The following is a 22,234-nucleotide window of genomic DNA, read 5'->3' on the forward strand; positions in this document are numbered from 1 at the left end:
CAAAAATTTATAAACGTCGGAATATTAGTTAAAAATTTTGTTTGGGCCCACTAGTAAGATGGTGAGAACGATACGAACCCATAGAAACTTGTTTCGTGTCATTCCGAGCTCTCTAGAGTCATCTATCAATTTTTAAAGTATCAATTTAAAAAAAAAATAAAAAAGAAATTTTGGGACGAAATTTGGAATTCGTCCCTAATTTGGGACGAATTCCCGAGTTCGTCGCAAATTTCTATTTTTTTAAGTAAGACTTTAAAAATTTGGAAGATGACCCTAGAGATTTCGGAATGACACGAAACAAGTTTCTATGGGTTCGTATCATTCTCCTCATCTTACTAGTGGACCCAAACAAAATTTTTAATCAATATTCTGATGTTTATAAATTTTCTAACCCGAACGAGTAATAAATATTAAAATCCTGATTCAAAAATTTATAAACGTCGGAATATTAGTTAAAAATTTTGTTTGAGCCCACTAGTAAGATGGTGAGAATGATACGAACCCATAGAAACTTGTTACGTGTCATTCCGAGCACTGTAGGGTCATCTATCAATTTTTTAAAGTATCAATTAAAAAAACAATGAAAATGAAATTTGGGACGAAATTTGGAATTTGTCCCTAATTTGGGACGAACCTGGAAGTTCGTTGCAAATTTGGGACGAATTTCCAATTCGTCGCAAAATTTAAAATTTTCAAATATCAAAATAAATGCGTCGAAAATACGGGAGATGGACCTACAGAGCTCCGAATCACATGAAATGTAACGACCACCCTTCTTACTACTACTACTACTCTCTAAGAGTGACCGTTACTTATCCACTAACACTACTTAACCGGTACGCTACTTAAGTACGAGAAATCCCTACCGAAAAATTTCGGCAGAGTCTCCCCTGTACCGGTGACCAAATCCACAATACATAAAAGATATACACAGCCACATGCGGCTGGATCACAATATTCTTCACAACCACGCATTAATAAATCATATTCTAATCAAAAACTAAACTAGCAATAAGAATTAAACTCAAAACTCTCAGAATAAAGTATAACAAGCTACAATGCACTTCAAACTCAAGCATAAACTCATGATTTCATAATGGAAATAAGGAAAATGAACTAGACATAAACTCTAAATGAATAAGTCTTGCTAGTCCCCTCTGGATCCCTCCATAGTTCAGCCACCACACACATTCATCATCACCACCACCCTATCGCCTCCCTTCATATCTTAGCTTTTCCTTTATCTGCAGTAGGAGGAAAGAAAACAAGATCTATAAGCGAAAATGCTTAGTAAGTACTAATCTATCTCACAAAACTCGAAATGCATAAATGAAATGCATAAGTACTGAAACTGAAATACTAAAACTATCTGCATATGCTTATGGTATACAGAAAATGAACTAGATACAAATCATACTCAGTATCAAGCAGAATAACAAGAAACTAACTATGTAAACTTAGAATTAAAGAAACTAACCATTCTTATTTATTCTAAGCTTGGAACTTATTTCATTTCTTGTATCCTTGTGTTAGAAATTAATCTTTTAATTTCTATCTTTTACTTTCTTCTTCTTTCTTTCTTTCTTTACTTCTTTACTTTTCTTTACTTTGGGCCTAGGCTTAGTACCATCTCATGCGCGTTCCCTAATAGGTTGGGGTTGCGAGCCACCAATCCTAAAAGAGCAGACCTCGGTCTACCAGGGCCAAGACCTCGGAAATGGTCACCTGGATTTGTTTAACGACAAGCTCTTGGATGTCGGGTACTAGCCTCTTGCTTGACTTACTTGTTATCTTTCTTATTCTTTTATCTTCCTTATTATCTTTTATTAAAGATTATGGGAGTCCTTTAAATATACTTAACAAGTATGGGTGTATAATCAACTAACCATGCTATATAACAGAATAAAACAAGTAACTTAAAGCTTACTGATCATGCTATAAGCTAAACTAAAGAAAACAAATTTAAAGCCTTTGAATCATACGATGAAAACATGGCAAAGGATGCTATTTTAGTGCTTCTAAACATGCTGTAAAATCAAGTATGGAATGATTCTAATCATGCTATAAATAAAGCAAAAGGAAGCTAACTTTGGGCTTTCTAAGTATGCTGTAATAAAAGCAATATATGTAACTCTACACTTTCTATCATGCTGTAGAAACAGAGCATGGAATGCTACTTTAAGGGCTTCTAAACCTACTATTAAAACATGACAAAGAATACTACTTTAAGGCCTTTAAACATGCTATACAAAATAAGGTAACATGCTACTTTAAACTTCTTCAGCATGCCATAAAATAACACAAGGGAAAGCAAATCTGAACTCCCTAAGCGTGTTATAAAATAGAGCAAAGGAAAGCAAATCTGGACTTTCTAAATATGCTGTAAAATAGGGCAAAAATGCTACTTTAGGGATTCTCTAAACATGCTGTAAACTTGGCAAAAGAATGCAACTTTGAGCTTACTAAACATGCTGTGAAATAGGGCAAAGGAAGACTAATTTGATCTTATCAATCATGCTACAAAACACACTTTATATATAGCTGTTCGTGCCCTGTTTTTGGCCAGGAAAACTGAACTACAAGGTGCTCTAAATGTATGTTGTTTGTGCTTAATATAACAAGGTAAAACTAAGCTACAAATAAGCTGTTCTATACTACACAGCTTAAATTAAGTTTCATGGCAGCAAGGGGAAATTACACCTGCCCAACTAATTTCCAATGGAAACTATTCCATTTACCTAAAACCTCTTCTCAACTTCCTATAAATCTCACGGCAGCCAAAAGAAAGCTGAAGAATTGCTACTGTTCAGTCCACAGGAATGAACCAAATTCAAAGGAAATCTAAAACAGCAAGTATCTAAAGCTAACACCACATGCTTTAAACTAGGACAGACTTAAAACCATTCAAATCCCTTCTTCTCCCTTTTATCAACTCACAGTAGCCACCCAAAAGCAAGAATCCAACTTGCTAAATTGAAACTTAAGAAATCCAACTCTAAAAGAACTCAATAAACACATAGCAATGTGTACAGTTTACAAATAACATAAAATCTACTCCTGGAACCAAGTAACAAGGCTGATCGTGCCCCTTTCCTAGCATAATTCTGCTTGCTGAAATGTTACAAACAAAATCCACGTAACTTATTCAAACCTATACCTTCACAGAATCACAGAAACCTTTAGGCATGTTACAACCGAAATGCAAAGGAAACCCACGGTAGAACATCCAAAGCCAAAATCTTTATAGTATGTTTTGGATTCAAGAAAACTCAGGAAAACAAGGAAACGAAAACCGAAAGATCGGAGCAACTCCTACCGCAGGTGAGTAGTACTTACTGCCGGTTCTTGGACTTACAACCGAGGAGGAGGAAGGAGAAGGCTCTTAGGGTTTTCGGAGGGCTCGGGTTTGCAGATTTTCTGGCTTCCTCTTGTGCCCGCGAGCTCTTCTCTGTCGGGATGACCACCCACGGGTGAGGGCTGGCCGGAAGAAAGCTTCGCCGGCGCCGGAGACCCAAAAACCTAGCTTCTTCTTCGTTTCCGCCGAGGGAGAGGGCGCCGTCGCGAGGGAGAAGGAGAAAAAGATTTCGGGAGAAAATGTTAGGTTTTTGGAAAATCCAAAACCTAATTCCCTTTAATATATTAAGGTTAAATCCAAAACTATGCTATAACTTAACTCTTCCCTTATATGGTTAATAAAACTCTTGTAGCTCAGCTGGTCAGGCCGGTTTTGGATTAGGTCAGTCCGACCCGGGGTCGTGGGTTCGAATCTCGCTTTCAACGATTTTTGCCTAAACTTCTTTTGTTTTAAAAAAATACTAAACGACCTCCAAAAATTACGTAAAAATACTCTAAAAATTCCTAAAAATCTCTAGAACATTTTAAAAGTATTTCCAAATATTTTTATGGACTTTTAAAACTCGAAATGGGGAAAATTGGGTCGTTACAATCCCCCATACCTTATAAAAAGTTCGTCCTCGAACTTAGAATAGCTCTGGATACTTCTGTCTCATACTGTCCTCACGCTCCCAAGTGACTTCCTCGTGCTTCTGGTTCTACCAGATGACCTTCACTAGTGGTACTTCTTTGTTTCTCAATCTCTTGACTGCTCTGTCCACTATCTGTGCAGGTCTGCTCTCATAACTAAGATCCTCTTGGATCTGTATTGACTGAGGCTGAGTCACTTGGCTCGGGTCATGGAGACACTTCTTTAGCATAGAGACATGAAACACATTGTGTATTGCTGACATGTCTTGTGGTAAGTCCAGCCTGTAAGCTACTTTCCCAATCCTCTCTATGATCAGGTAAAGTCCTACATAGCGAGGACTTAATTTGCCCTTCTTGCCAAATCTCATCACTCCCTTCATAGGAGCGACCTTGAGGAAAACTGAATCTCCTACTTGGAATTCCAATGGCCTACGGCGTGTGTCAGCATAACTCTTCTGTCTGCTCTGGGCAGTCTCGATTCTCTGTCTAATTTTCTGGATTGCTTGAGTAGTCTCGTCTATCACCTCTGTCTAAATGCCTAGCTCTGCTTCCATCTCTTTTCTCTCTCCTGCTTCTTGCCAGCATATGGGTGATCTGCATTTCCTACCATAAAGTGCTTCATAAGGTGCCATCTTGATGGTGGCCTGATAGCTATTGTTGTAAGCGAATTCAGCCAAGCACAAATACTTGCACCAACTTCCTTTGAAATCTAGCGCACATGCTCTGAGCATGTCTTCTAGAATCTGATTCACTCGCTCTGTCTATCCATCAGTCTGCGGATGGAAAGTTGTGCTGAACTTGAGTTTGGTGCCCAGTGCATTCTGAACGCACTCCCAAAAATGTGAGGTGAAGCGCCCATCTCTATCAGAAACGATAGATTTAGGAACTCCATGAAGTCTGACTACCTCTTTAACATATAGCTGGGCCAACTGCTCTATGGAGTGGGACACCTTGATGGCTAGGAAGTGAGCGGACTTGGTCAATCGGTCTACTATTACCCATATCGCATCATATCCACTGGTGGTTCTTGGAAGACCTGTTATGAAGTCCATGGAAATGTCTTCCCATTTCCATTCTGGTATTGGAAGAGGCTGGAGAACTCCTCCTGGTCTCTGGTGTTCTGCTTTGACTCTCTGGCATGTCAAGCAGGTACTGACATACTTAGCTACATCTCTTTTGAGTCCTGACCACCAAAACCTCTGTTTCACATCTTGGTACATCTTGGAAGAACCAGGATGCATGGAATATGGTGTACTGTGAGCTTCCTCTAAGATCTTCTTCCTCAGTTCCTCATCATTGGGCACGCAAATGCGACTCCCCTGATAAAGAATTCCGCTATCTGTCACTCTAAACTCTGAGTTGTCTTCTTTCTGTATCCCTTGCTTGATCTTCTGGATGTCCGGATCTTCACTTTGCTTTCTCTGTATCTCCACAAGCAGTGTAGACTCTAAGGTCAATGTAGAGAGCTGTCCTTCGATAATTTCAAGCCCAAAATCTGACAACTCCTTCTGCAGTGGCAGGGCTAGTGATGACAAGGACATCAGGGATGCACTAGATTTTCGGCTGAGTGCATCTGCCACTTTGTTAGCTTTGCCTGGGTGGTAGAGAATTTCACAGTCGTAATCTTTGACCAACTCCAGCCACCTACGCTGTCTCATATTTAAGTCCTTCTGAGTGAAGAAGTACTTCAGACTCTGATGATCTGTGAAAATTCTACACTGGACTCCATACAAATAGTGTCGCCAGAGTTTAAGTGCAAAAACTACAGCTGCCAGCTCGAGATCATAAGTAGGGTAGTTCTTCTCATAATCTTTGAGTTGTCTGGAAGCATAAGCTATGACTTTTCCTTCTTGCATGAGTACAGCTCCTAAGCCCATCTTGGAAGCATCACTGTAGATGTCGAAACTCTTGTCTCTCTATGGAACAGTCAGAATGAGAGCACTGATTAATCTCTTCTTTAGCTCTTGGAAACTCTGCTCACATTTATCTGACCATTCGAATCTCTTGTTCTTTCTGGTGAGGGTTGTTAGCGGAGAAGCTATCCTGGAAAAATCCTCCACGAACTTCCTGTAGTACCCCTGATCTCTCTGACGTTCTTGGGTCTACTCCAGTTGTTGACCGCTTCCACTTTGGCTGGATCCACTTGAATACCTTCTTTAGAAATAATGTGACCTAAAAACGCCACCTGATTTAACCAGAACTCAGACTTTGAGAATTTAACATAAAGCTGCTTCTGCTGAAAAGTCTGCAGTACTATCCTCAAGTGCGTGTCATGCTCCTCTGGGGTCCTTGAATAGACCAGAATGTCGTCGATGAATACGATGACAAATTTGTCAAGATGTTCTCTGAACACTCTGTTCATTAAGTCCATGAATACCGCTGGTGCATTAGTCACACCAAACTACATGACTATAAACTTGTAGTGTCCGTATCTGGTTCTGAAAGCTGTTCTGGGTATGTCTCTTTCTTTCACCTTCAGCTGATGGTACCCAGAGCGCAGGTCTATCTTCGAGAACACCGTTGCTCCTCTTAACTGATCAAATAAGTCGTCGATCCTGGGAAGAGGGTACTTGTTCTTGATCGTCACTTGATTCAAAGCTCTGTAATCTATGCACATCCGCATTGTTCCATCTTTCTTCTTGACAAACAACACAGGAGTTCCCCAAGGTGAGTGACTAGGGCGAATGAAGCCTTTGTCAAGTAACTCCTGTAGTTGTTCTTGTAACTCCTTCAGCTCTACTGAAGACATGTGATACAGAGCTTTTGAAATTGGACCGGTTCTAGGAACCAATTCAATCTCAAATCCATTCATTTATTGGGAGGTAGTCCAGGTAGATCTGCTGGGAATACCTCGGGATATTCACAGACCACCCGAACCCCCTCTTTCTTACCTTCTTCCTATTCTTCTACACTTACTTGACTGGGGCTCCGGGCTCCCTACTGTCTTGTCTTCTATCTTGGCTGGCTTGAACTCTATAACTCCTCATAGTGCTTGTTGGTGATAGAACTCTTTATAGAACTCTAACTGAAACTCTGCCCAGCTCATCTAATCGACTGCTCTCTTACTCTCCACTCGCTCCCACCACATACAAACACCTCCAGATAGGCAGAAAGAGGCACACTTGACCTTCTCGACTTCTGGCCAGTCAAGAAACTCCATAGTGCTCTCTAGTGTTTTAAACCAAGCCTGGGCATCCCAGGGCTCAGTCGTGCTTGAGAAGCTTTCTGGTTTCAGCTTCAGCCACTGGATGAGGTATGCTTCTTGTCTTCTAGGTGTTATGGCGACTTCCAAGGCAACTGATGGGACTTCAGTCACCACTGGGGTCTCCACATTAGTGGTTGGGGAAGTGGGAGGAGCTGGCTTCTGATTGCCCATTAGATTGGCAATCACTTGCTGCTATCCTGCTACCTGTCTCTGGAGTTAGGCAACAACTTCAGAGAGATTGGGCTCAGTTGATCTAAACTCTTCGTTCTCCTGATCATGGTTCTCAATACGAATGGTACGGGGACATCCTTTTTCTTAACATCTAATTATGCAAAGAAAAGGACTTGATATCTTACTTTAACCCTTCTAATCATACATAAATATGAATAAAGAAAAGGGAACTAAATCTTTTATCTTACTTAAGCACTCAAACAAATAAGTACACTATACTGCAGTTAATAATAAGGAAAGCAGAATAAAGAAAGGATTTAAATACTTTCTTACTTGGAGACGGCGAGGATGATGCTGATGTGTGTGTGATGCTGGAGAATGGAACACTGCTCTGATACCAACTGTAACGACCACCCTTCTTACTACTACTACTACTCTCTAAGAGTGACCGTTACTTATCCACTAACTCTACTTAACCGGTACGCTACTTAAGTACGAGAAATCCCTACCGAAAAATTTCGGCAGAGTCTCCCCTGTACCGGTGACCAAATCCACAATACATAAAAGATATACACAGCCACATGCGGCTGGATCACAATATTCTTCACAACCACGCATTAATAAATCATATTCTAATCAAAAACTAAACTAGCAATAAGAATTAAACTCAAAACTCTCAGAATAAAGCATAACAAGCTACAATGCACTTCAAACTCAAGCATAAACTCATGATTTCATAATGGAAATAAGGAAAATGAACTAGACATAAACTCTAAATGAATAAGTCTTGCTAGTCCCCTCTGGATCCCTCCATAGTTCAGCCATCACACACATTCATCATCACCACCACCCTATCGCCTCCCTTCATATCTTAGCTTTTCCTTTATCTGCAGTAGGAGGAAAGAAAACAAGATCTATAAGCGAAAACGCTTAGTAAGTACTAATCTATCTCACAAAACTCGAAATGCATAAATGAAATGCATAAGTACTGAAACTGAAATACTAAAACTATCTGCATATGCTTATGGTATACAGAAAATGAACTAGATACAAATCATACTCAGTATCAAGCAGAATAACAAGAAACTAACTATGTAAACTTAGAATTAAAGAAACTAACCATTCTTATTTATTCTAAGCTTGGAACTTATTTCATTTCTTGTATCCTTGTGTTAGAAATTAATCTTTTAATTTCTATCTTTTACTTTCTTCTTCTTTCTTTCTTTCTTTACTTCTTTACTTTTCTTTACTTTGGGCCCAGGCTTAGTACCATCTCATGCGCATTCCCTAATAGGTTGGGGTTGCGAGCCACCAATCCTAAAAGAGCAGACCTCGGTCTACCAGGGCCAAGACCTCGGAAATGGTCACCTGGATTTGTTTAACGACAAGCTCTTGGATGTCGGGTACTAGCCTCTTGCTTGACTTACTTGTTATCTTTCTTATTCTTTTATCTTCCTTATTATCTTTTATTAAAGATTATGGGAGTCCTTTAAATATACTTAACAAGTATGGGTGTATAATCAACTAACCATGTTATATAACAGAATAAAACAAGTAACTTAAAGCTTACTGATCATGCTATAAGCTAAACTAAAGAAAACAAATTTAAAGCCTTTGAATCATACGATGAAAACATGGCAAAGGATGCTATTTTAGTGCTTCTAAACATGCTGTAAAATCAAGTATGGAATGATTCTAATCATGCTATAAATAAAGCAAAAGGAAGCTAACTTTGGGCTTTCTAAGTATGCTGTAATAAAAGCAATATATGTAACTCTACACTTTCTATCATGCTGTAGAAACAGAGCATGGAATGCTACTTTAAGGGCTTCTAAACCTGCTATTAAAACATGACAAAGAATACTACTTTAAGGCCTTTAAACATGCTATACAAAATAAGGTAACATGCTACTTTAAACTTCTTCAGCATGCCATAAAATAACACAAGGGAAAGCAAATCTGAACTCCCTAAGCGTGTTATAAAATAGAGCAAAGGAAAGCAAATCTGGACTTTCTAAACATGCTGTAAAATAGGGCAAAAATGCTACTTTAGGGATTCTCTAAACATGCTGTAAACTTGGCAAAAGAATGCAACTTTGAGCTTACTAAACATGCTGTGAAATAGGGCAAAGGAAGACTAATTTGATCTTATCAATCATGCTACAAAACACACTTTATATATAGCTGTTCGTGCCCTGTTTTGGCCAGGAAAACTGAACTACAAGGTGCTCTAAATGTATGTTGTTTGTGCTTAATATAACAAGGTAAAACTAAGCTACAAATAAGCTGTTCAATACTACACAGCTTAAATTAAGTTTCATGGCAGCAAGGGGAAATTACACCTGCCCAACTAATTTCCAATGGAAACTATTCCATTTACCTAAAACCTCTTCTCAACTTCCTATAAATCTCACGGCAGCCAAAAGAAAGCTGAAGAATTGCTACTGTTCAGTCCACAGGAATGAACCAAATTCAAAGGAAATCTAAAACAGCAAGTATCTAAAGCTAACACCACATGCTTTAAACTAGGACAGACTTAAAACCATTCAAATCCCTTCTTCTCCCTTTTATCAACTCACAGCAGCCACCCAAAAGCAAGAATCCAACTTGCTAAATTGAAACTTAAGAAATCCAACTCTAAAAGAACTCAATAAACACATAGCAATGTGTACAATTTACAAATAACATAAAATCTACTCCTGGAACCAAGTAACAAGGCTGATCGTGCCCCTTTCCTAGCATAATTCTGCTTGCTGAAATGTTACAAACAAAATCCACGTAACTTATTCAAACCTATACCTTCACAGAATCACAGAAACCTTTAGGCATGTTACAACCGAAATGCAAAGGAAACCCACGGTAGAACATCCAAAGCCAAAATCTTTATAGTATGTTTCGGATTCAAGAAAACTCAGGAAAACAAGGAAACGAAAACCGAAAGATCGGAGCAACTCCTACCGCAGGTGAGTAGTACTTACTGCCGGTTCTTGGACTTACAACCGAGGAGGAGGAAGGAGAAGGCTCTTAGGGTTTTCGGAGGGCTCGGGTTTGCAGATTTTCTGGCTTCCTCTTGTGCCCGCGAGCTCTTCTCTGTCGGGATGACCACCCACGGGTGAGGGCTGGCCGGAAGAAAGCTTCGCCGGCGCCGGAGACCCAAAAACCTAGCTTCTTCTTCGTTTCCGCCGAGGGAGAGGGCGCCGTCGCGAGGGAGAAGGAGAAAAAGATTTCGGGAGAAAATGTTAGGTTTTTGGAAAATCCAAAACCTAATTCCCTTTAATATATTAAGGTTAAATCCAAAACTATGCTATAACTTAACTCTTCCCTTATATGGTTAATAAAACTCTTGTAGCTCAGCTGGTCAGGCCGGTTTTGGCTTGGGTTAGTCCGACCCGGGGTCGTGGGTTCGAATCTCGCTTTCAAAAAATACTAAACGACCTCCAAAAATTACGTAAAAATACTCTAAAAATTCCTAAAAATCTCTAGAACATTTTAAAAGTATTTCCAAATATTTTTATTGACTTTTAAAACTCGAAATGGGGAAAATTGGGTCGTTACATGTAACAAGTTCCTATGGGTTCGTATCGATCTCATGATCGCAACGATGCCCTCAAATATTTTAAAAAAAATTTTAATCGTAATAATAAGTGGAAGAAGTTCATGAAGCTTAAGAGTTAGTGAAAAAGAGTTAGTGTTTGAAAATGGTGAAGTGATTTTGGAATTAAAAAAATACTCACCTAAAAATATTGTGTGAAAAAAATATTTGAGGTCACCGTTGCGATCAGGAGATCGATACGAACCCATAGAAACTTGTTTCATGTGATTCGGAGCTCTGTAGGTCCATCTCCCGTATTTTGGATGTATTTTTTTTATTTATGAAAAATTACAATTTTGCAACGAACTCGGGAATTCATCCCTAATTAGGGACGAATTCCCGAGTTCGTCGCAAATTTCTATTTTTTTAAGTAACACTTTAAAAATTTGGAAGATGATCCTAGAGATCTCGGATTGACACGAAACAAGTTTCTATGGGTTCGTATCGTTCTCCTCATCTCACTAGTGGGCCCAAACAAAATTTTTAATCAATATTCTGACGTTTATAAATTTTCTAACCCGAACGAGTAATAAATATTAAAATCTTGATTCAAAAATTTATAAACGTCGGAATATTAGTTAAAAATTTTGTTTGGGTCCACTAGTAAGATAGTGAGAACGATACGAACCCATAGAAACTTGTTTCGTGTCATTCCGAGCTCTCTAGAGTCATCTATCAATTTTTTAAAGTATCAATTTAAAAAAAATTAAAAAAGAAATTTTGGGACGAAATTAGGAATTCGTCCCTAATTTGGGACGAATTCCCGAGTTCATCGCAAATTTTTATTTTTTTTAAGTATGACTTTAAAATTTGGAATATGACCCTAGAGAGCTCAGAATGACACGAAACAAATTTCTATGGGTTCGTATCATTCTCCTCATCTTACTAGTGGGCCCAAACAAAATTTTTAATCAATATTCTGACGTTTATAAATTTTCTAATCCGAACGAGTAATAAATATTAAAATCTTGATTCAAAAATTTATAAACGTCAAAATATTAGTTAAAAATTTTGTTTGGGCCCACTTGTCATATGGTGAGAACGATACGAACCCATAGAAACTTGTTTCGTGTCATTCCGAGCACTGTAAGGTCATCTAATAATTTTTTGAAGTATCATTTAAAAAATAAAATGTTTGCGACGAATTATGAGGTCGTCCCTAATTTGGGACGAACTTGGCAACGAATTATAGTTCGTCGCAGAAATCGCAATAATCCCGATCCCTACCGTGTCCTAATTCTTTTTCTTCTCTTCTCCATCTGCTCGTGCGGCGGCTGCGAACCTTCTGCCCTATTCCAGCCACGATCTCCAACAGGTAAGTTTATTTCTCCCCCTCTTTTTTCCCAAGCATACTAGAGCGTAAGGCGATGGTCGTTGCTTGGTCACGCCGGCTTTTCTTGCACAGCACGCACGGATCTCCGACCCCCTATATGCTGCTTTCTGGCCTTGGTGGCCGCTGTCGGCCGAAGGATCGTTGCCGACCGCCTGGCGACGCTGGCTTGCCGGTTGCCGCCTCCCCTGTGATGCCTCGGGGGCTGCTATCGGTCTCCTTCTGCCGTCTGCAACTGCTGCCGGGCCAGATAGCCACTAATGGCCACTGTCGCCCGCTTGGCGACATTGCCTTGCTGGATGTCGGCCCCCTGTGACGCCTAGGGGGGCTGCTGCTGGTCTCGTGCTGCCATTGGCAGTCCCTGCTGGCTCCTAGTTGCTGCTACCGACCCCGGTTGTCGTTGCCAGTTCTTGTCGGCTGCTGCTTTCCGTGGGTGTCGGTGGCAATAATTGTTTTTGAATCTTATATACAATTGTAAAAATTTTATTATTTCTTGTGTAGGTTTGTACACCGACGTGGTTTAATTTGGAGAGACGCTCATTGTTGTTCTCCTTTGTCAGGTATATGTATTTAGATTTGTTTATTAATAATGATAGTAATAATGATACTGTATTTACCTATTGTACTATTTCTTGTTTTTATTTTGATACTGTATTTCGACTTGTTCAGCTTCTGCTAGTTCTGATATTGAGAGGTCTGAGCCGTCTGTTGGTAGTGATTTCAATTTATGGCTATAGGCGAGTGGGGGGCCAAAAAGGGGAGGAAAGATATTCGGAATGGGTTCATTGAGCAGAACCCATAGAGTTGGTCGTATATCTTCTTCTTCCTCCTCACATACCTGGCAGATGCATAACTTGACTGAAGAGGTTTCCCAGTTGAAGGGCATTATAAAGAACAAGGATGAAGAAATGAGAGAAATGCGCCGACAACAAGATTTTATTATGCGGCATCTTCAGTTAAGTTCTGTTCCAAGTCATATTCCTTCCGGTGACGGTGATGATGGTGATGATGGTGATGATGATAATGGCGGTGGTGGTGATTCTTGATAAATTTATGGTAAATTTTATGTTTGAATATTTTTCATGTCATGTTATAGTTGATTCTATATTTTCATTTTACCTTGATACATTGCATCTTATGTCATGTTTGCTATCTATATAAGATAACGCTGCCAAACAAATTCTACTACATTATTATTAATTTAGCTTTGTATCTTCATGTCCTTGCTCTTTTGATTATTTTTTAGAACACCTTATACTATGATGTGTTATAATAATTCCATGCTGCCTTTGTATAATTTTGATGTTTGAGTTACAATTATGTCATCTTTTTGATGCAATGACTAGTTTAATTTGGTGATCATTCTTTTGAACCTTTCATAGAGTAACTATCTCTAATATTGATTTGAGTTCTTTTGTCAATTCTTTTACCCGCGTTTATATTTTTGTTATTATTTTTGTTGGGATTGGAAATCTTGTTCTAGTATAATCACATTAGTATATATGTAATATATATACTAATGTGAGTACTGATGTGCTCTTTTTAAGAGCACTTATATACACATTTAACTATACAAAATTAACCACACAAGTATTAAAAGGATTATCAATGTACTTATTTCATTATCAATTTCCTTATTTGAAGCTCCTTGAATGCCCTTGTTTGTCGCTGACAACGATTTCATTGAAGCATAAATAACTTAAAGAGGTTTAGGAGAAATTTGACTAAATAACTTATTTCATTATCAAATAGAACTTTTACTATACACTCAAAATTATAGGTCTACCTAATTTTATTTCATTGCAAAATGATTCAATTATGAACCTTCACGTATAGCAGTATGTTGGCAAAACAGAATGTTATTGTAGCTTGTTTGAAGATATGGATGCTGGTGATTAAACAAAATTGTTATATATATATATTTGAAGAAATTTAAGTAGATTGATGAATTTTAAATTAAAAGGTAGGATATGCAATTAGAGATTAAGATGCTAGCATGTGGATTGAAACCTTAAGCCAACAGTCCTATTAAAATTTATTGAATTTCTCCTTAGGTATATAATTTGAGTCTCTATGACAGTTACTTGCTCATATGGGGCTCCAAGATCCTATTTTTTTGTCAAACTGTAGGATCCTCACATTCGTGAAACAAGATATTTAATTTAGTAAACACGAAAATATAGTCCAATTTACAAGAATACTATTATGATTGCATATTAGCAAGTTGATTGGTAATCATCAAGGTATATAACAATGGGAATAATCACTGATCTGGTAATATTAAATCACATAAAAATTGTTCCAATGGAATTAGTTGTATATATGAATATGATGTGTTTAGTTTTGGGATAATTTGTTGAACTTGTTGTTTGAATTTTGGTTATTTGTATATATGAACATGAGGCTTGACCAAAGGATATGAATTGCAAACAACTTTAATTTCACATTGATACTTTGCATTTTATATCATGATGATACTTTGCATGCTATGACAAACAATCTTAGTAACAAATTTCATTCATGTATGTAAATGTTAGATACAAATATCATTAATATGTTTGATACATTTTTGTAATTATAAATGTTACTTATTGTATGTTTGTAATTTGACGCAGGAAAAAAAGCACGGAAGGTGACCGAAGCTCCTGAGACATGATGATATGTATTTTATTTTCTTTTGGATGTCTTGTTACATTTGTTGTTTGGATTATTTTAGAACTTTCATGTTTGATATTATGAGTTGTTGAACTTATTTGGATTTTGGTTAGTTGTATATATGAATATGATGTGTTTAGTTTTGGGATGATTTGATTGGATATAAGATATATGGATTATGGATGTGTAGGATATGATGTGTTTAGTTTTGAGATGATTTTTTTGGATGTCGTATATGGATGTATTGGATATAATTTGTTAAAGATGATGTAATTGTAATATGTAAACAGAAATACAGAAAAAACAAAAAATAGTTTCTGCATTTTTTTTTTTTTGGGACAAATTTTGCGACAAATATATCTTTGTCGCAAATTTATCGTAAAATTCGTCCCAAATTTCGTCGCAAATTTGGGACAAAAAATAATTTTTTGTCACAAAAGATACAACTTTTGCGATGAATCAAGATTTGTCCCAGAATTCGTCGCAGATTTGGGACAAAATTAAGTTTTTCGTCGCAAATTAGGAACAACTTTTTTCTGATCGATGTGTGTTAACGTTCCAAATTTGGGACGAATCTGGATTCGTCCCAAAATTCGTCCCAAATTTGGGACGAATCCAGATTCGTCCCAAATTTGCGACGAATCCAGATTCGTCCCAAATTTGCGACGAATCTGAATTCGTCCCAAATTTGGGACGAAAATATGTTTTTGTCGCAAATTTCCGATGAAAATAGATTTTTTTTGCCTCTAGTTATTTGTAATTTGGCAATGTTTTTTTGCGACGAAAATTTTTCGTTGCAAATTTGGGACAAAAGTATATGTTTGTCGCAGATATAATATTATGAAATTTGCAACGAATAAATGTTCGTTGCATATTTGCAACGAATTCTGCGACGAAAATTTAAATTTGTCGCAAAAATTTCCAACGAAAATCATGTGTTTGTCGCTAACATTTTGCAACACCATTTTTGGGACGAATATATTTTCGTCCCAAAATTCGTCGCAAAAAAATTTGCGACGAATTTTTTTATCAAATTCGTCCCAAATTTTGTCCCTAAATAGCAATTTTTTTGTAGTGTTATTGGACTAGGCAAAGGTTTTTATAGAAAATATTTGTTGCACTGGAAGCGCTCTTGACCATCAATCTTGCAGGCGAGTTGGGCCTACTCATGCAACATGGCTTGGGTTTTTTCACGCCTCTTGCAAGTGATTTTGGGCTTAAACCTATTTTATTGACTTGGTATTGTTCCTCAAGCCTTAATGAAGAGGTGTAAAAGGACTTCTTCATGGAATAAAGAAGTGTAATATTCTTTTCTCCTTGTGTGTCCGCCGCCCACCCTTGTGCCACAAGCTTTCTCTTCAGCCGCCCAAAATGTTCAACCAACTCCCCTCTTGTGCTACTGGTTCCCTTTGTCGTCGGCTCTCCCTTAGCCACCCAATTCATTGGTTGGTTCCTCCTTGTACCATCGGTCTCTCTCTCTGTTTGTGCTATCTTTGTTATTTGGCTGGTAACAAGCGAAGAACTTGTGGCTTACAAAGTTATCTTAAAGATATCTTGACATGGATACTAATAGATGTAAATCTTGTGTCTTGCTAGGTGATGTATTTTCATGTCACATCATCAAAAATGTATCAATTCTAAGCAACCTTTATGATCTATGATTATGTCTTGCAAATGTATGATCTTGTTTATTTGAGATGAGGGAAAATTTTTATGTAAATTGTTTCACTTCCGCTACGTGTTTTATTAAAAACATATGTTTTATATCACGAAATCCCTAACACTCCAGTCATATGCATGTAACTTTGTGGTGGTCGAACACTTTGAATGTGCATGAAAGCTTACTTCATAAATTTAGGTACAAAACTCTTATTAGGCCTTTAGGAAAAAAGTGAGACTACATACTTTTTTTTTAAAAAAAAATGGTAGTTTCTTTATGAACCTTTTTCACCGTATATAGTTATTGTATAATATAGTATCTTATCATATAATGGCACAATTGTTCTAGCTACTTAGCTAGGTCATGAATTAGTGTCTATCTTGATAGGGTAGATCGACATGCACACTAACACACACATCAATAACCCATTAGAAAAAAATCAACATTAAAATAATTTTTAATTTGTTTCCATTATACATAAATTTGATCTATGCGGTTTTATCTCTTTGTATGATTTTTTCTACTTCAACATGACTAATAAGTCTCTATCATTAACGATAGTTAAATTCTATTTCCACAAATCTACTTATATTGAATTATTGGGCTTACATTCTTGTAGCATTTATTTAAAAAATTAATCAAAAAAAAACAAATTCAATAACTCATTAATTATTTATGATTTTTACTAAAAATAAAAAGTTAAACTATTTTATATAAAATATTATTTTTAATAAAATTGGCTTTTATGACTTCAAAAATTAGAATTTAGTCGAATTTTGGTATCGAATAATTGAAAAAAAAATCCTCAGAAACGTATTTCATATAAAATTTTGTTAATAAAAAATTGTACAAAATGTTGTATACAAAAAATTAATAGTATTTTATCTATAGAAATTAGTTTAAAGTAACTAATAAATTGATTTAAATTCCTTTAAAATTTACAATAAATTTATATATATTTTTTTTAAAAATATGTTTTAGAATTATTTTAAACAGATATCAATTTTATACAAATGTTCTTAAATTAATTTGTGAAAATATATTAATGAAATAAAATTGTGAATCTAGCGTATAACTTTGTATCAGAATTTATATCTAAATTTTGCATGGTTTTATTCGGTTAATTTATTAAAAATAAAACGTAATCAAATGAAAAACTAATGATTATGTTTTTTTAAAAAATGAAATAAAAAAATAAAACAATTGGTAAAAATTACTTTTCATATGTTAAATTAAATATTATTTCATATATTAATGCGAATATAAATCATCATAACATAAGATTTATTAAATTGGTTAAATGCATATTTTAAATTTTTAATGTCCTTTGTAGAAATTTAAAGTATTTGGTTTTTATTACATATGAAATAAACGTTGATATCTTCACTTATACTGCACAATCAATATTGACATCTAAAAAAATATTTAAATTTATATGTCGTTCAATGCAATTTTATATAGTAAAATCACACAAAAAAACTTCAGAGTAATGTGGCTGGAATTTCAAATTCAAATGTTAAAATCATTGAGAATCTTTTGCTACCTTCACGTGCTCTTAGAACTATCTCATGGTAATTATTTTTCGAAAATGATTCGAATCACGGGTTAAAATCTGTAATATTGAAGCGATTCTGGAAATACCTCTCGGAATGTCATGTATTGGATGTTTCCTTTGAGCAGTGATATTTATATGGTGTTTATTAGAGAGTAGCCCGCCTGATTAGTAACTTTTCTGGTGCAGTGCATATCTGTATCTTGTCATCTGCAGGTCCTTCAAATTTGATCGTACTATTGACAACTTTGGTTCCACTTGTCCTTGTCGTAGTAAACACTGTCAATATATGTAATTGAGAGAAAAAGAGACAGACCTGCGTTCCAATTTGACAGTATCCAATTAATATGCGTTCTTCCGATATGATGAAAAAATTACAAGATTGAGACAGGCGAGTTGCCAAAGGAATCTATGGACTAATGGTCCGGAGATTGTCTCTACTCTCCATGTACACCATAATACACATATCAAGGTCCAACTACTGATCCATACTTGTGTCTTTTCCGGTTAGATTTACGTGAGACTTTAAGAATCCAGACGCTTCACGTCTTTGCTTCCATCAATCATGAGATGGTCCTTTTCAGAAACTACAGTGTTGTTGATCCCTTGCAATCCCTTCATTGCAAGCCTTCCTGGCGAGAGTCTGAGTAGTAAATGCTTGGTTGAAATTACTTAGGGTTTCATTAATACCTGGTGAATAGTAAGGAAGGGTGCTATCGTCTGTTCATCCTTGATCTGTGATATATATATATCAAGTAATAAATGCGTGTGAACAGCCAATGAGTTGGCTGGTGGGCTTAATTCCTTTCCATTTGTACTGTCAGTACAGGCTTTTGTCTCTAGAAAAAGAAATGTGCTCTAAATAAGCATCAAAACTAGTAAAATCAATAATATATTTAGAAATAGAAATAATTATTTTAATCCATGCTTGTGAACGGATGAATTTTTGATGCTTTGCTTGGCTTGTAAGCTAGAAGAATGGTGACAAGTCAGTAGAAAGAAACAAGTGTCCATGAAATGGACAAATATTTGTGGACAAGTTGCTTCGATGGCTTGCTGAACTGAGAGAGATGGCCTTAAGGAAAAAGGACCACAGCGGCCCACTATTGATGCTTTAAAATATACATATTAGATATCGTTGTAGAAACATTCACTAGACGCGGAAGCAAAGAATCTTTTATAAACGTGTATTTAATTTGTTGTTATACTGAAACTGTTGCACATGTACTTGCTGATAATGTCCTGACACAATTATTTAATTATATTCTTATTTTTCTCTAACTTCATTTGCATTTAAAGAAATAATTTTTTAAAATAAATAAATAATATTCCACAATTAATTAATTATATTCTTATTTTTAACTAACTTCATTTGCATTTAAAGAAATAATTTTTTTTAAATAAATAAATAATATTCGTTCAATTCTCGGCGCAAATTTTTCAATCATGTTAAAATTAAATATCTTCTTGCCACAATTTCAAAATTTAAGGCAAAACAAATGGCATTACCCAATTAATTTATACAATATAGATTAACCACTGAAAAAATGGATTAATCCATCTTAATTCTATCGGTATAATAGTTTAGTGACGAAATTATAGTAGAAAATTATTTGTCAGGAGATAATTCATCATAAAAGAGTTTATCGATAGAATTTAGATTCCGACGATATACACTAATGAAATCTAAATTCTAAAGTAATATTTTTCAGTGGAAATTAAATGTTCATAGTAAGAATAATATCACAAACATAAATTAACTTACATCCATACAAACAAACATTCTAAATTATGAAGAAAAAAAACTAATAGAAAGTATCTAAATATCTAACAATCACAATCATCCATATATCTAAATATCCAACAAACAAACAAAATCTAAACAAATTATAATAATATAAAAAAAACTAAACTATCCAAATATCCATATCTAAATACATATCATGATAGAAAATATTACAAATAATACATCCATATTTAAGATAATAATAGAAAATTCTGTAAAAAGTTAAATATGATTGATTTATATCTGATTTATATATAATTAAAAATTTTACCTATATTTATAACTAATTTTGATACCTAGATAGAAATGAACAGATGATGGTGATCATATATATATCAATAGCACAAGACTACTGAAATATATATAATATAATATTTAGAAATGAGAAGATTAAAATATTAAAACAAAATAAATATATTTTATATAGTTTATGTATGATAAATGAAAAATAAGTTTTATTTGAAAAAATCTCGGAAAAAGCTAATCACCATGGTTTGATGGGTCGTGAGTCTCCTGTGATTCAAAACCATGTTGTGTCTGGGTGAAATTACCTATGACCGCTCGCATATGGGCCATGAGAGCCACATAATTGGCTCTCATTCGTGTTAGAGTGTATACTAAAAGCCTAGCTTTTGTAAACATTTATTTAGAAATAAGAATCACATTGGTCAAATATCTACATTTATATGCTAAGTGTAGTTGTTCAAATTTATATTGTAGATAACATGGTGTGTGGTGTCACATACAGAAGATCATGTTATCAATTCCTTATAAATTATAAAAAGTAGCTTACGACTAAGATGGAAAGGAACAAGCCATTGGAATAGTCGTAGTGTAATTCGATATTAGTTTATCTTAACTATAAAATTACACTAGTACACTCTGAGTATATTGAGCAGGACCATTTAAGGTAAATTTTTTTAATATTGACTGAATAAAAGAACAAGATCTCTGTTATTATGGAAATGTGTGTTCTTAATCCTAATATAATAACAAACACATATACTTAATATTTATTTCTTTAATTTATCAAAGGGTGCGATTTAGTTCGATAAATCAATAGGCCCGATAAGTTGGGAAATAATATTATTTATAGTGTGTGTTGTTGATTATAGAAGGAAACTGTGTCCTAGGAATTTAGGTTAATGATGTCCCCAAGAGGAGCTCATAAGTATTGTCATGTATGTTGGTTGGTCCTAGGAAAATCGTATCGGTTCCACTGTATAAAAATTTTGTACAAGTGTCAAATCATTCCTAATAACCTATTTGTTAGTTAGAGCCCTAGAGCCAATCATTTGATGATTGTTGTATGGACTCATTGTATCATATTCTTATATAAATAAAGGTATTTGTTTTGGTTATTATACTTACTTATATTGGTGCCAAATAAACTAAGTATAATAGCGTCCTTGAGTAGAGGGGTCTTACCTATATCAATCGGTTAGTTGAACCAATAGTGAGATGATATAGGGAACACTACTCTTAACCATTCCTAGTCGAGTATTAACATTCAGGGACAATGTTAATGTGACGAGACTAGCATGTAGGTCAACTCGATGACTTGATCTTACAAGTCATGGATATAGAGATATCAAGTTGACACATGGGTATGCATTGGAGAATGTATACTGAATGACCCGCTATGAGAAAGTATCATGGATCGTTATATGAGTGTCATATACTTTCTCATGTGGCTATTAGTATGACTACTAGTCCTTGGACCTGAAGTCACCATGGATCCCTACATAAGGAGTTACGTACTTTGGCATCGTCAAACGTCACCCGTAACTGGGTGGACTATAAAGGCGATTACTGGGTATGTAACGAATTATGCAGAGGGATGTGAGTGATGTAGATGGGATCTATCCCTCCTATATGACGGGAGTGACATCGATATTCTTGATAGAGTAAGACCACGAAGTGTATGGCCATACCCAAATGAGTCAATATGAGATATTGAGCTCATTTGATTGAGTGAGTCTACTTGGAGTTCAAGATTTAGATTGGTCAGAGGATGACACGGTCTATGCCTCATATTGATCAATCTAGATGTCTAGGATAGAAGGACACTTGTCATATATTGTGAGGAGTCACAATTAATAGTCACAAGGTGATGTTGGATCTCAACATTTCTTGTAACTTGGGTAGCAATGATGTATTGCTAGATGCCGCTCATTGCTTATGTTTCTAAAGGAGTTTAGAAATATTGCCAACGTTACAAGAACCTATTGGGTCACACACAAAGAACAAGTGGATGGAGATTGAGTTCATATGATGAACCAAGAGGATTAGATTTATG

At 35.7% G+C, this 22,234-nt stretch overlaps 1 long non-coding RNA gene across 1 annotated transcript; it reads left to right on the forward strand.

The window, feature by feature from the left end:
• The first annotated feature begins 12,229 nt into the window (after nt 1–12,229).
• Nucleotides 12,230–15,171, forward strand: LOC121969906. The gene is made up of 4 exons (XR_006108716.1): nt 12,230–12,711; nt 12,784–12,842; nt 12,952–13,338; nt 14,898–15,171. It is a non-coding gene; the product is annotated as an uncharacterized LOC121969906 (long non-coding RNA).
• Nucleotides 15,172–22,234: the final 7,063 nt, after the last annotated feature.

This window comes from Zingiber officinale, chromosome 4A, assembly GCF_018446385.1.
Source record: "Zingiber officinale cultivar Zhangliang chromosome 4A, Zo_v1.1, whole genome shotgun sequence".
Classification (NCBI taxonomy): domain Eukaryota; kingdom Viridiplantae; phylum Streptophyta; class Magnoliopsida; order Zingiberales; family Zingiberaceae; genus Zingiber; species Zingiber officinale.